Source organism: Episyrphus balteatus, chromosome 4 (assembly GCF_945859705.1).
Source record: "Episyrphus balteatus chromosome 4, idEpiBalt1.1, whole genome shotgun sequence".
Taxonomy (NCBI): Eukaryota; Metazoa; Arthropoda; class Insecta; order Diptera; family Syrphidae; genus Episyrphus; species Episyrphus balteatus.
In genome coordinates this window covers 31370378-31387154 of record NC_079137.1, presented here as the reverse complement: position 1 = coordinate 31387154, position 16777 = coordinate 31370378, and the positions used below count along the sequence as shown (strand labels likewise).

The window sequence follows — 16777 nt, the reverse complement described above, 5'->3', positions numbered from 1 at the left end:
AAATATAATGTTATAAAAGTAATAACATCCTTTCTAAACTCCTTTTGAAGTGCCAAATGTAGTAACGATTCTGAACTCTACCTGTCTAAAAGACAACCTAGAAAAATTGAGGGAAGATACCTACATATTTATGTAGATACTTATAGGTAATTTCATCAAGTTAGTTGATAAGTTCAGGGCATCTATTCCTTCCGGTTCTATGATAAACTGAAATGACAAATTAAATTGTGAAAAACTTATCATTTTGGATATATTATTATAAACCGGAATAAAGACCAATTTGTTATCTAAACTCCTAATTTTTAAATGTAATACACAAAAAATAAGGACAGAAGGGCCAAAAAACTATAAAACTATAATTAAAAAATGCCTAAGTGATGGTGATATGTAGTATGGGTAAAGAAAAAAGTCATTTTTCCATTTTTATTTTAATGTCTAATTCTTAGAACTTCAAAACATTACGGTGGACCACCTCTGTTAATATATTCCATCTCAATATCATCTAAAGGTTTTCTTTTATATTTTGACGGCAGCTCAAAATCTTCAATAACTGTACCTTTGGAAAAAGATTTCTGGAAGAATTATATAAATTAAGGACGTATTTTCAGTAATCTTTTTAAATACTTTACGGATAGCGATCCGTCTAAGCTTTTTGATGTCCTAGATTTATCCTGTAAATTGGCTGTTACAGTTTTAGATATACCTGGGCCATAACGAAATTTGATCAATGGTATCCGCTTGAGCTGTTGTAAATTTAAAGAACTTCGAAAAACCATTAGGTATTTTTATTTTGCTTTTCTTTTATTACAAACGCTATCAAATTAAAAAAAAAAAAACAAAAAATATTTTTAGAGTAGGTAGGTAACTTTTTTAAATGTGTTCCTTAAGTGTTTTTTTTTAATTTTTGCATATTGTTAGTGAAGTGTTTTAGTATAAGGCAGGCATGTCAAACTTGCGGCCCGCGGGCCGCATGCGGCCCACAACGAATAACTTTACGGCACTGTCCACATTTTTACTAATTTTGAGTTTTAACAATAACAAATAAATATGGGACGAAACCATACAAAATAACAAATTTTGTAAGATCTCGTGGTTTAAATCAGGGTAAATTATGTGATTTCTTAAAGTGAACTAGGAAGCGAATATTCTGAGTTAACTTACCCACGATTCTGGGGTTTGGGATTTTTTTTTAGTTTTTAATGATAAAAGTTTTTAAACCAGCATGTTTTGCTATCTAAAATGGTTGCAGAGATTATAATTCATGATACCTACCTAGATGTAGCAAAACATTTATCTGAGTTAAACTTAAAACAACGAGGAAAATTCATAATATAACGAATATTATGTGAACAAATGCACCATTCAAATGCAAATGTGCATTCAATTGCAACCTAGCTCTTTTGGAACATCAGAAGATAAACCAGGATTTGACGCACTTTCCTACTTGCAATATATCAAACTTAGGTAAATTGGCATCATCAGTCGGTCGTATCAAAAATACTACGTAAAAAAATCCAAACTTTAAAATTGAATACGAAAAAGGCTTGCAGAATAATTCTTGATTATCTTCGATTTTTTCCATAAACATAGAATTAATGCCGAATCATGTGAAAAAAGCGATTTCTAGTGTGACTCCGAAGTAAATTCCAAATTCGTTGAAATGCCCTTTTTTATAAGTATTTTTGTGCACTTGAAAACTGCCATATAAAATCGTTTGCAAATTTCACAGTAGGTACCTGTCGATGCGAGCAGTTATTTCAGTCATTAAGAAGAATAAAATCCTGAATAACTAACTTTGCTCTAAAAAAAAATTGTAAATGAAAAAAAAATAGTTTTATCATTCTTGCTGTTTTTTTTACAAAATTGCTTTACCTATGAAAATTGTAGCTTAACTTGTTCTGCGGCCCACACAAATTTTTGTCTCTCTGTTTTGGCCCCTTGTAACCATTGAGTTTGACATGCCTGGTATAAAGTATTTTATGTACCTACCTACATAAGGAATTAAATTAATATTCTTCAAACATCACTTATAAAATAGAACATAAGTGGTATTAACGGTTCGATGCAAATGGTCTTGTATCGTTGCAAAAGTGTAACATTTTCTTACACTAAAACAACCAAGTATACAGAATACAATTTTTTACACCCTAATCCTATTGCAACAAAATAATACAATGATGCAAAATTTGTCTGTTGTAGTTATAGTTGTAGGAAAATAAAATTTAGCAATTCTACACCTTTTTGTTGAACCGGATCGTGAATACCCCTATAGTACACTAGTCCAAAAAAATTAAGGGAACAAAAAAAAAATCGTGATTTTTTTAGTAATTTACGATAGGCTGTATCTTAGTAAAAAATGATCGGGTCATGACAAAACAAAAAGCATGTGAAAGCTACATTCTTTTAGTTTTAGGAATGTATGACTAAATATTTGTTTTCAAATGGTAAAATAGCTAAATCGTTGGAATTGTTCAAAACCCAAAATTTTCCAATTTTTTGTTTTTACTTTTCTTTTAAAAAAGTGGAAAAATTTTGTGTGATAAAATGATTATTATTTTTAATAAGGCTATTTATTTGGCTTTAATATTGGGCACGCAGGGGCGTATACAGGTTTTCTTCTTGGGGGGGGTCATGCCAAAATTTTTTTTACAAAAGTTTTGGTAGTAGGCATAAACTTGAAAATGTGCTATTTAAATTAAAAATATTAAAATTTGTTTGTTTTGCATTTCGAATCGAACAGTTCCGAAGAGTTCTAAGAATAACCAAACAAAAACGTTGTGTGATTCGTTTGCTTTTATTTGTTTAGCCTTAAATCTTCACCAATTAAGACCATCCTGTCCTTAAAATACAGTGTAATGTACAAGTACTTCGATTGAATAATTTGCCTTTAAACAACTCTGCATTGTTTTCCGATAGTCCAGAATTATTTTACAAGTTTAAATAAAATCGTTTTAGTTTAATAACACTGATAACTTTCGAATTAATTGTCTTCCTAACCTCAGGCAAACGAATCGCAAGGTTTTGCAAAAAAAAATACATTTTGCATTTGAAAATACATTTTTTTTTTAAATTTTGTTTTTTTTTTTTCTTTTAAGACGATACAGGATTCAAGTACCTCTGTCAAAATAGTAAGGACAAAAAAATATTTTTGGCGTAACAGAAAATATTAAACAAAATTATGCTATACTCTGTCCGATAAAAATTGGCAGTACAGGGAAGGTAGGACATTTGCATCTCACTCTGCTTCACGCCTTCTGGATATGTCTATCACATAAAAAAGCTCACTTAGCGGTTCCGTATTATCAAAAAAAAATGTTTCGAAAAGGTACCAGCGTCACCATTTTGTCAGTAAAATTTCACAAAAACGAAAAAAAAAATAAATTTTTCGTTTAACACCAAAATAACAAATAAAAAATTCACTCATTTAAGACGCAGGCCGACCCCACGCATGGGTACAAAATTTTGCCTGTTGAAATCTTAAAATGCATGTTAAAATGTTGCCATTAACTGTTTTCCTACATACACAAAATAAAAATCAAATAGCCACCAACACCACGACAACACATATGCTTTTTTTCGTTCAAAAAGCTTGAAAAAAGCATTAATCCTGAAAGCTCTTTCAGAAAAATAATAGAAAAAGGACAAAGGAGTAGTTTATGAAGGAAGTTTACCAATGGTAACTCTTATGTATTGTGAATTCTTTTAATAAACAGCTTTTATGATTGAGTTTCATTCTGCCACAGATCGTGAGGCAGATCGGTCATAGGAGGGTGTACTTCGCTTAATAAAGAAATAACAACAACAATGCCATGGCACGTCTGTGGTGTTCTTGTGTGTTTCAGGGGCATATTTTTCGTAAATTGCTTTTTAGCAATCGTTAGGTCCCATTGTTTTTGAAAAAGCTCTCCCATAAGGCCTGTAATGCCAATATTTATCGGACAGAGTATAGTTTAGATATTTTTTCGAAATTTCAAACGGCATTACTAATTAAAGAAATGCTTTAGATCACTTACGAAGGATTTCATAATATTCGGCTCTGATTTAATCAGCTTTCAGGTGTTTATCAGCGGTTTAACATATAAAACATATTCAGTTATATTTATTAGTTTTTCTTAAATCGATTTTCGAGATTATTTTAAGTGACCTAAGCTTGCTTAAATATTTAATTTGCCTTTAGAAGAGGTTGCCTATATTCTTATCTATTCTCGGTTTAGTCAAAATTAAAAAAATTATTTGGATTTTAAATCCATACAAAGCTCTACAGCACAGCTTAACTTGTAGCCTATCAATGTCTTATATTATCGAACGAATCAAAATAATCCTAATCCAGCATAGCGTTCGCTAAAAATATGACCACATCCCCAGATATGGCAAAAATATTCGGTTGTATACCAACAAATTTTTTGACTTTTCATTTTCGTTCTTGTTCTAAAACTTCGACATTTTGAAAATCATCGTACTCAAAAGAATTTAGTAGAACACAACAATTTCTTGTTTAAGTTTTGAGTTCTTGGGGGGGGTCATGACCCCGTGACCCCCCCCCTGTATACGCCGTTGTGGGCACGTTCAGGAAATATTAGGGACTAGATATTTAGGCAACGTCATTTTCTGAACGAAAATTTGAGTAAATTGACTAAATTAGTTTGAATGTGATGCTATTGTCAAATTTCGAAATTTATTTAAGAATTTTACCGGTCGCATGGGTAAGACACCAAATTTAACTTAACTGTAATGAATAAATAAAATTAATTATAACCAATAATGCACTTTTTAGTTGTTTTTCACACAAATAAATTTAATTTTGCTAAATTAATTCTTTAATTAAAAACAATCTGCTGTCATGTTGACAAAAAAAACTTTCCTAAATTTTTAGGGAAAATTTTCTTGCCTAACTTTCCAGTCAGGTTTCCAATAAAATTACCTAAATTGGAAGGATTTTTTTTGACAGCTGACCAATCAGAGACCGAGAAATTACCTAAATATTTAGTCCCTAACGTTTCTGAACCTGCCCATTCTTTTTCTTTCAAACTTATAAGATTTTTGTTTTTTGACTGCAATATCAGTCACCAAACCAAAAACCATACTTTTGACTTAGACTATCAATATCTCAATAACGGATTAATCTACTGAAAATTCAAGGACACATTTAAAAACTTCATTAAATTATTCTTAAGGCTTAACTACATTGGCTCAAAAAGTGAAAAAGTACAAAAGTGAAAATTTTTAAACGCATTTTTGTATAGTTTTTCGGACTGGAAAATTAAAACAAATTATGCAGGAACCTTATTTTTTGGTTTAAAAACCAATTTGTATACTCTTTTTCACAAAAAAATTGTGCTAGCTAGAAAAAAAATATTTTCACTTTTGTACTTTTTCAAAAAGTGGTGTATGTAGTTAAGCCTTTACTTTGTTAAAAAAATGTTTTCTTAAGGTATAACTACATTGGCTCAAAAAGTGAAAAAGTACAAAAGTGAAAATTTTCAAACGCATTTTTGTATAGTTTTTCGGGATGAAAAATTAAAACAAATGATGCAGAAAGCTTATTTTTTGGTCTAAAATATAATTTGTATACTCTTTATCACAAAACAATTGCGATAGCCAGAAAAAAAATCTTTTCACTTTTGTACTTTTTCAAAAAGTGGTGTATGTAGTTAAGCCTTTACATTTGAGATCAATTTAGAAAAGCTATCTATTTTGATAGATTTTTACGGTTTTTAATAAAATGTACCGCTATTTTATAACTACGGGGGATAAGATTAAACTGAGGCTTAATTATTGAAGCTTAATAGACCTGAAATTAACCTGCAAAGTTTCATAAGAAAGCTTATTTTTTGGTTTAAAAAAACAATTTTTGTAGTTTTTTCCAAAAACAAATAGTGCTAGAAAGAAATAAAAAATTTTTACTTTTGTAAGTTTCCCACTTTTTCATTATTTTTTAGGTCATTGTAGTTAAAGCCTGGTACGCTGTTCGCGCTAAATTTTAGCCGAGTTAAAATTCCCATACAAGTTATCGATAATTTGTATGTGCCTGGCTACACGATAATTTTTCAATCGCCTAAGCAATGAGTTTGTAGGCAAGAGGGATGAAGAGTGAAGGGGGAAGATGCTCACGAAGGGAACTGAATTTTCTGAGGGCAGTACAGTTCCATTGCTAAATTTTTTCTCTTTTTGACATTTGTTCCTAGAAAATGTAAAAGTGGAACGTGATTGGGCACAACAGTGTGTAGCCACCTCATGTGATTTTTCAATCGATTGAAAAATCACTGTGTAGCCAGGCACTATGGGATAGATTTTAGCTCGACTAAAATGTTTCGATAATTTGTATGGGAGCTAAAATTTAGCGCGAGCTCTGCGTACCAGGCATAGAGCTTAAGGGTATAGAAAAAGTGCACAAGTGTAAAAAAAATTGTAGTAGGGGTATTCACGATCTGGTGCAACAGGCCTAGTAAAAGTGTAAAATTTTATTTTTTTACAATAGATCGTGAACGCACCTCTTCTTATCTATAGTAAATATTGAATGATTATGAATTATGAATGATATGATTTATATCAGCTTCACTCTTTTTTTTACGGAGTTGTCTTTCCACCGATGCTTCTTCTTTTTTTTATAATTTCATTCTTTGTTGTGTTCGGGTTAATTTATTTTCACATTTTGCATCAAAAGAAACAAAATAAAAAAGAATAAGAATAAAAAAGATAAACTGTTCATCATGGGCGACACGCGACGGCGAGCTGCCATCTGTCAAAAAAATTTTACACCATAGTATTTTTATTTTGCAATAGGGTTAGGGTCTAGCAAAAGTGCAAGACCATTGTAATATTTCAATCCATATATTTTGTTGTTGTAGTGTTGTAAGATTTTACACTTTTGCACTTTTGCAATGATACAAGACCAGTTGCATCGGATCGTGAATACCCCTAGTATGTATGGCTGTTTAAGTTTAAGAAAATGTAACACTTTTGCAATGATACAAAAGACCATTTGCATCGAATCGTGAATACCCCTATTAACTCCGTACGTGTTGTAAAGCAGATTGCGTAGCTTCGGAAAATGTATGACCCACCTCTTAAAGTTTCGCGGGAAGACAGAGACAGACTTCAGCAAATCTCTCTCCAAATCTTCTCCCCTAACATTTCATTCCATCCCTTGAATATAAGATCACTCATTTCTTATCTGAGAAAAGAACCATGATGCTGAAATTCTGGAATACATTTTAGCTTGGTTAAATTTTGCAAAGAATTTTATATGGTGACCTGCATACTAGAAATAAATTATTAAATTTGTTTTGAAAAGTACCCAAACAGTCCTAATGAAAGAACAAAATTCCAAAACAAACAGTTGTCTCTTATTAATAATTCCTTCAACCACCTAGATGTCTCTCAAATCGTTATAAAGTCAAATAATTTTTATGAAAAAATCAAAGCAAACTGACAGCAGCAGCTCATCCGCACACACTAGCACAGCCAGCACCTCTATGTATTCCGTTGTTTCTCTTTGAGTGCCGTCGAAGTGTCGCGATTCCACATCATTTTCCGTGTAAAAAGTGATCAAATTTTGTGCGTGAATAAGTGATAATTGCTGCTAAATTATTTAATCAAACAGCAATGTAAGTAATAAAACTTAATTTATTAATATAATTCCACTAAAATATTGTGAAATATCGTCCAAAATCTCCCCACAAATTGCCCTTAAAAAATATCAAAATTGCACTTGCAAATTCTTCTTCCAAGATGGCCGAACAGAGTCCGTAACAGTTTTCTTCGACAAGAAAAAAAAAAGTGAAAAAATACGCGATTTTTTGTAGTTCAGAGGCCAAGAGTAGAAAACTTCGTCGTCTTTGTCCAAGGAAATTAGAATTTTTTTTTCAGAGATATTAGAATTTGTTTTGTGTTCTCGGCAAATTGGAATATTTTTTGTATTTATTGTTTTGCTTATCAGTGGCTGGCTCTGTGCTCGTTTCTCTAATCTTGGAAAAATTATTTGTAAACCTATAGTCTGTTTGAGCTGAGTGGCTTCCCAGTGGAATCAAAGTTAAGTTGGCTTTTGGATGACACATCGTTGGCATCGATTTTTCGTTTTTTTTTGCTTGAACTTTTTTCTTGTTAATTTTTTTTTTTTTTTGCGTGTCGTCCATATGGCTGGGGCTGTGTCGTCAGTCGACAGTGGGTGGTTGCTAGTGGGGCAGAAATGAAATTTATTTTTTTGTTTGAAAGAGCTTCTTTTTGTTGTTGTTGTAAGAGTTTGAGATAATTTTTCTTTTGTTTTTCTTTCCTATCGACACCATCACTATGATTCTCATGAAAAATTTACATAATTCACTGTTCTCACAGTAAAAAATGAAAAAAAAAAAAAATGATATATCGCGTAGTTTGTTGGGAGATAGTGGAGTGGTCTCTGCGATACTTTTGCTGCCACTGCATTGTTTAGTGGTGGAACCTGTTTATTTTTTTTTTATCTTCTCCAACAACACACAACTTACCACAACATAAAGTTGAATTGTTGTTTTTCTTATTATTTTTTTCGTTTTTTTCTCTAAAGTAAGGAATTTTTCTTCATGGTACTGCAGCAGCAACAGCAGCAGTGAGTGCAGCCTGCGGCCTTTCTGTTGAAGAAAAGAAATGCACAAGTTACAGGTATATGATGGGAAATTCATGTGATGCAAAAGCAGGTACTTCAAATTCGTATAGGACAGGGTTACCGCATAACTACTGAAGGTTTCTTGTTCTTATTCGACTTATTTTTTAATAAGAAAACAGGTCTTTTTCCAATGGACTAATATAATTTTTCTTTGAGTTTGGATTTTAATTAAATTTAAAAGTTTAAGTGACCTTTAGTTTAAATAGGTTTCGACTGGACTTATCAGTTAAATGCAGTTTTACCCTTCTAAGACACAAAAATGTTGGGTTGATTAAAATAAAATGATTAGCGCAAAATTGTAAACGATTTAGTACATTGCTTAAGCCATTTATTAAGTTACTAAGTTTAAAATCAGTCTCCTTTTTGGCTTAGTAACTTATTTAATGGCTTTAGCAATTAACTTAATCGTTTAAAATTTTGCGCCATTGAATTGCAGAATCGCAAATCTATTAAATTAATGTTAAGTGAATTTATATTTACATACCTAATAAAATTCATTACGAATTTGAAACATCCGTGTCAAAAACATATACAAGATACATATTGTCATTTTATTTAATGCTATTTTCTATTGCTTTGAATATCTTAAAACTGAATTTATACTAATCTTGTTTACGTTTCCATTGTATGATGTTTTTTTAGAGTCATTTTTTTAATAAACATCACTCCAACATAAAATATTTTTAAATATTTACAACGACTCATTTTCCTTTTATAGAGCAAAGAGACAGATGATATTTCTTATTTTGGTATGATTTACCTTGAGGTTCAACCGATACGTATGACTCGAATTCCTCTTAAACGAAATTTTCAGGACTGAGTGAATTGGCTGATTCTCCAGCAGGATAACCTCACACCGCTAGATCAGTTTCAAACTATATAAAGCAGCAAACTATGCCACTGTTGGAATGACCCCTATTTTCTGTAACTTAATATTTTTAATAAGAATCGATTTATGTATTATTTGTTTTACGACGAGGTAAAAATTATAGCGACAAAAAACATGTAACGGTGCCGATTCTGAGAAAAGTGCAATTTTTAAATGATGCCAAAAATATTGCTGGCCTACAATAGATATTCCATCCCTAGCACTCAAATATAATTTATGAAAATTTTAACGAGCTCCCTAGAAATCTCTATTCCCATTCTCCTGATTGATGCATTTTTCGGACAGAAAACAACAAATAAGCTTACTTGAACCAAATGTTTGGTTTGAATGATGAACTGCTGTAGTGCCAAACATTTGTTTATGTTCCACAATCATATCAGAATCAGCGCCAATATAAACCGGCAGATTAACATTTTTTTTATCATTAATTCAAATTGGTTACCTATCGCACAAGAAATCTGTTGCCGGCTATTAGATTATTGCTAGTCAATCCCTATGGATTGGTAATCGATACTAAGAGATAATTTCATATTTCCTTTAAAAAATATTCTAAATATGTTTTATTAAAGTTTGTCTTTATAATCTTTAAAATAAATTTTTCTTATAAATAGGTCGGAAGGTGTTCATGAAAGTGCACCAACAAATCTTTTTTTTTTAAGGAGAGAGACACACTATTTCGTTTTATTATGATATTTTGTACATTTTCTAAAGTTTATCCAAAATGTGTGTAGTGGTTTGGGTTTACCTATTTTTTTTTTTCATTTTTTGTTATTAATTGATTTTCGAAGATAAAAATCATCTTAAAAAATGTTTATTAGGGAAAAATATTTCTTCCTTAGAGAGAGAATAAAACTTAAAATAGAACTATTATTTTTGCTAAAATTGTCCTAGACAAGATTCTGTAATTATTTAATTTGACGCTTTTAACTTGTTTTGCAGTACGCTTATTCCTACATTAATATTCTTATAGAAATATGCGTCGTTTGGCTAATTGATCACGGCGTTTGAATTTAGAATTTTTGGAACCATAAGAGTAACGATATAACAAAATGTTCATTTGTGATGGTGAAAATAACAAAAACTTTGGAGAGAAAAAAAACTTAGGTTACACAAAAATAATGAAAGTACCTAAGTACTTCTAAGTACGCTATGTGTTTATTTGTATAATAATAGAACTACTATCGGGGTGGTGATTTTTTCACCGCCACTAGATATTGAACTAATCCAAAGTCATGCAGGGAATTTAACAGAAATTTACCTTAAAATCTTTGACCTTGTGCAAGGCAGTTAACAACTGAGAAAGTAATAATAAATACAGCAAAAAGATATTAAGAATCTGGGGCCTTAAAAATCTTTAGTTAAGGCTCATTTAACTATCTTGCAAAACACAAGAATGTCATAGATAATTTCTTTTATCCAAATTTTTTCTATCTCTGCCTAATGACATTGTTATATTGGCGTGTACGAAGTTAAAAAATATATCATTCGTCAAAAACATCTCTAGGCACAGATTAAACTCTATCCAATTAGACACGAAGCAAGAAGTAAAATATTTTGGTGTGAAATAAGATCACAAACACTTCTAGAAAATACACTTTAAAGTTATTTTCTGTAAAACAAATGTTCAACAACGTTTAAGAGCAAGATAAAGTAGATAATAGTTTTGAGAACGATAGATGGCTTCTAGTTTAGTTCGCGCATAGAAGGAGCAGTCTCCTAACATGAGCGCGTTGAACGAAATCTCGAAAGGAGCTATCAAAATATTCGCTATTAGATAAATGACCTAAACTATGTACATATGTACAATTTCAAAATTCAAGGAAATAAATTTCTCCGACTGAAACTAGGATTTAGGTATTACAATAAAATACATTTTAAAAATGTTATTTTCTCAGTTGAATTTTGCCCCCCCAGAGTTCAACAGGTCAGTTGTCAGATCCTTGAAATTTTCGCTAAGTCCACTTAATTATCAGAATTTTTGGATAGGGTTGTACATATTTTTCAATAACATGTATTTACCATAGGCCGAAAAGCTTAGACATATTTTAAGCCCACGCAAGTATGGCAACTCTTCTCCTTGACCAGAAAAAGCATTTTATAAAATATCTAACTACCTATTCTTCAGACGCCTGCGTACTTTGAATTGTTGCTGTTGCAATTAATTTTTGTTGTTTCTCGCGAAGCTAAACCATTTTTGCTACCAACATGGAATAGTGAAGAAGTTCAATAAAGCTCTCTGCCAGTATGGTATTCGACGTTCAAAAGAAATAATACGTTCTTCACCAACGTGACAGTTTCTTTTACAAATTTTCACACAAAGTTTGTGTATATTTTTTTTTTTGTTTATACAGAGAGAAGAATAGAGAGAAAACCTCAAAACCGCATCGTCAGAACAAACGGAACATGTCTTCGTGTCAGCGGTGTTACTATATTTAAATGAGACATCAAAAAAAATATACCTAAGACAAATAGAAAAATAAACTGACGTCGATGTGCATAGCCCCTTATACTAAAAACTTAAAGCAAAGTGACGACAGAAATATAAAAAACCGTTGTAGCGTTACAAAACAGCAAAAACTAAAGAATTCAATTCAAGTGCAAGGTCTGTAAACATTAAAATTTATTCTACTACATAAAAACCTTGTGCAATGCCTTTGATATTATTATTTTTTTTCTTCTCTTTTTTATTTATGTTTTATTTATTTGTGCTGTCGTTTAAACCTATTGTTTTTTTTCACACAAGTTCCTCGTTGGCAAATCATCGTGTCTTCGTCTCGTTGATCAATTTAAATTCAAGAAGAAAAAAAAATAATTCATTTAGTTCACAGTGAGACCTATATATTTTTGTATTAATAGTTACTACACCCGTCTCCGCCCACCTTTACACTACAAAAAAATTAAAAAAATATTTTTATTTTTATTTACGCTGAGAATGTGATACATTTTTTCGGAAATAGAACAAAACATGAAAAAAATTAAGTAAAAATAGAAAATGTTGCTAGAATGTTTTTGTTAGAAGATTGGAGTGAGGTCGGTTGGGTTGAAAGTGGGTGAGTAAATCGATTTTGTGAAGAAAATCTGGAAAATACATCCTCTCATACTGATGATGGTTGTTGGTAGTTTTGTGTTTTCGCAATCATTGGGCGATGGGAATGCGCATGTCTCCAAAATGCAACGTGGGTTTTGGATAGTTTTTTTTGTTGCACAGTGGAGCAGTCCACTTATTAAAGTTTTCAGACAAAATATAGACTTTAAGTTAAATTATTTTCATAATTAATCAAGAGCTCTTGTCAAATATAATGATGAATTAAAGTACTAAAATTCCTTTTATTCTAATTATCCTCTTTGAACGACTTTATTTTCGTGTCAAATGCTCATCTCAATAGTTACTCAATTTCCCAACCTAGTTTGGGCCCGTAAAAGTAAATTATTTTTTTTTTTTATAATAAGATAAGCACAAATGAAATTAATGGGGCCAAGATTATCCTATGGTATACCATATTAAAATGGAACACCTGATGTTTTAGCAATTGTTCGATTCGTAACAAGTACAATTTTCGAACAAATCTATTATAATGAAATGACGAACTTCTTACGCACGTTTCATTATCTAACTTTGATGCTTCATTTTATTCATAGGAATACGTCCTTAAGCTAAATGGATTCTCTTTTTTGTTGGCCTCATGGGTACTTTAATAATTGAAACTGTTGTTTTTGAAGTAACAAAAATATCTCATAAAATATGTGTAAACGTAAGAAAATGTTAATTGTACTGACATACAAGTTTCAATGCGTCCGTAGAAAAGTTGGTATATATTTCATACAAAAAGTATAAAGGCCAGAAAGACTGTTAAGGCGATTATTTTCGTGCTATTGAACTTGTAATTCCGAAGAAATTCTGTTCCAACAACATGCGCTACTTGCAACTAATCTCGTGAAAAAATGGCTATATCATGAGACAAATTTGATATTATATTATGTCACACTCATTTTGGTTTCGAATCCGCATATAAGTCTTATAAAAATTAATGAAAAAGATTCACATTTTCTGGACAAAAATGTAAATTCCAATCACAAAAAGGCGTTACCTTAGCTTTGAGAACTACTGTTAAGAGAAAAATTAGGACTAAACGATCTTATCAAGAACATTTCTGTAAAAAAAGAGCAAAATTCTCCTATTTTGAAGTTAAGTCCAGTACCAAAAGAACTGATATTATAAGAGCGTTTGAAAACTTGCCAAATAATAGTTCGGTAATAGTCAAAATAATTTCATTATTTTAGTATTTAATCAGCGCAAACAAGCGCAAATCTTCTACTCCCCAGAGTAGAAGATTTGAAATTTGTTCCTTTACCTTTCTACCAAGTTTTAAGTTTTAGTAATCAAAAATGCTCTGTAATGTTTGAAAATAATTGAGAGTAAGTGGGCTGTTACAACGTACCATGAGTAAAACATCTGAAATTTAAAATTTTTAAACTACCAGCTCTACAAAAAATGGCCTAAGTTGGTTGATCACCCTTTACATTGAACTTGACGCAACTTTTGTTATTGTCTTCATATTGTTTATTGAAACAAAATTTATTTTCAATAAGATAAATAAAGCAAGAAAAAGCTTCAAAAAAAGCAATAAAGCTCTTTGTTAAAAACAGCAAATTTTACTTTCCAACATCCTCCTAATTTAAAAGGAATAGCTTTTTTAGTAAAAACAAAAATTACATGTGCAACAATGTGCACACAACTATATTTTGTTTTGGACAAGTCTTGAAATTTTGATTATTTGAATAAAATCTGCTTCTTCTACATTTAATAAAAAGCTGTTACTTCAATTATGTCTTCGTGTTTGAATTTATTTTAATAAAAAAATAATATTTGGTGGAAGTTCATCCATTTAGTGCCACATTTTAGTTTAATCTACTCCACTGTCCGTTGTTCTCCTTCGAAACTTATCGGTTTTCGAATGGTGACATTGCAGAGCTTCTTTTTTTCTCTCAACTATCAACGTAGAACTATTTTCCACTTAAGTTGGTGTATACAACATTTTTGGAAGACGTAGAAAGCATTTTTTTTGTGTGATTTATGGTGTTGCAGCCACAATTGGGTGTGCTGCATAATTTTATTTCTTTTTATGTTTTTAAATGGAAATACAGAATTGAAAAAGTCGTTCGCCACACTACCACACACCGACAAAAAACCACAAAAGTCAGTATTAATGAAAAATTGGTGAAGTTATGCTTTGTGATGCGTTGCTTTCATTAATCTGACACTGATTAAGTATTTTTAATTTCTCGAGTGAGTCAAATTAATTAACTTCTTAAATTTTGTGCTTCAGATCAAAGTCTTTTAATCTCTAACATAAAAAATTTAAAAAAATGCAGTCAGAAAACGAAGTCATATTCAAAAATAAACTTTTTAATGGTGTCGTTGAATTAAAACAGGAAAACAAATAACTAAAAAAAAAAACTGAACCGGTTCTAACTTTCGGGCTTAGAGGAGCACACTATTGATTGACTCATTTTTATTTGTCTATATTGTTTCTTTTTTTTTTTTTCTTTTTTCTTGTTCCTCCCTCATCGCCATATGGTGACGACGTGTGTTTAATGATTGAATGTATTGTCATTAGTAATCGGTCAAGAGATACAAACTCTAATAAGCTGTGCACACGTTACATTGTAGGGTTTGTTATTAATTATGAAAACAACACATCTGTGAACTTTTTCGTATAATATGTATTCTATTTTGGAGTAAATATTGTATGTTCAGTGTGTTTGTAAGATGGTAAGAAATAGTTGCACAGAAAAAATTATTGATTATTTCAAAAATTTAAAAATAAACTATATTCAGATGATGATTTTATACAAGACGTTCAGAGTTTTAAGGTACTTGATTTAAAAGAAAAGATAAAATTATACATAACATAGAACGGATAGATTATGGAAATACTTTTCTGTTTTGACTCTTCTATTTTGGTTTCCATTAATTTCATTCTATTTCTTGGTTGCCGACATCTGCAAATTGTCATCCATTGCCAGGGATGGGCATTCTAAGAAAAAAAGGGATGCACTGCGAATACACTTTTACTTTCTCAATCTACGCTATAAGTATAAACAATTTTGTGTGTGTGATCCTTTGATGTTCAAAATTATTGTAAAACACCCAAAAACTTGCATAATCGCATATAGCACTGTGGTTTTTTTTTTAAATTTTTTATTAGTTCCGTGATATTAAAAGTTAAACAAGTTTGTTAATTAAATCTTTGATTTTCTTCAAAAAAGCACGACTGGGTCGCACGAACTTGCTATTAGAGTTCAAGTTGCTTAAATTTTTAAGACTTTTTATATAAAAACTAGCTGACCCGGCGGACTTCGTTCCGCATTTTTCTTGTATTTATTTTCAATTTTTGGCTTTGTAATGTGTTAACCTTTTCCAATACAAAAAAATCGGCCCACAACTTGATATATGGAACACAAACATAAAATTGTATAAAGTATTAAAAAAAGCAAACCATTTGTCTGACAGCTATCTATTATAATTTTAATTGGAATGTGTACGAAGTTTCATTAATATTATTATTAAGGTATAACAACATAAATCTTCAGCGGAAAGCAAAATGGTATTATGTCCTTAACAGATCCTATATGGAGTTACAATAATTTTGCTTTCCCAGGCGATATGTATGTTGTATGCATGCCACTGTTTTTTTCTGTTATTGGCACGTTTTTAAAAACTTAATCTTATGTGTCTCGAACTCCTTTCAATCACTTGCAATCGCTACTAAAATTTGATAATCCAGTCAAATAAGGATTTCACCTCGGAATGAATGCTAATAGAATTTTTTTTTGCTCAATACCTTCGTTTTGGCATTCTATAACATACCTCAAAAGTCTAGAAAGTCGCGATTTTCAAGCTCAAATCGCGAAATGGAGATTTTCAAAATTAGAATTTCAAGAATTTCATAACTTCGAGGCATTTTTTAATGCTGATTACAAAAATTTTTTTTTTTGATTTTTGACATAAGTTATAGAATATCCAAACAAAGATACAAACAAAAAAATTAGCCTATCAGCACTAATTATAAGATTGTACCAGGATGTTTTTTAGTGCATATCCCAAAATTGTCCCTTTTCTCAAAAAATACCAATTTTTCATAGGTATGAATGTTTTTTTCATTGCATTGTTTTGATTCTTAATGATAATGAATATGAAAATCTTCATGAAAAATTTTGTCCCTCTACCATAAATTTTAAGGGTTTTT

The 16777-nt window shown here is 30.8% G+C and overlaps 1 protein-coding gene across 2 annotated transcripts in view; it reads left to right on the top strand.

The window, feature by feature from the left end:
• The first annotated feature begins 7437 nt into the window (after positions 1–7437).
• LOC129920320 (lissencephaly-1 homolog) overlaps positions 7438–16777 on the top strand; it is a 34921-nt gene continuing 25581 nt past the window's right edge. Inside the window, exon 1 of one of the 2 annotated variants that reach the window (XM_056001660.1) lies at positions 7438–7607. The gene's annotated coding sequence lies outside the window, so the exon portion shown is untranslated. Of the gene's footprint in view, positions 7608–11797; positions 12130–16777 lie in introns of those variants that run through there. The other variant, XM_056001661.1, reaches the window with a different exon arrangement.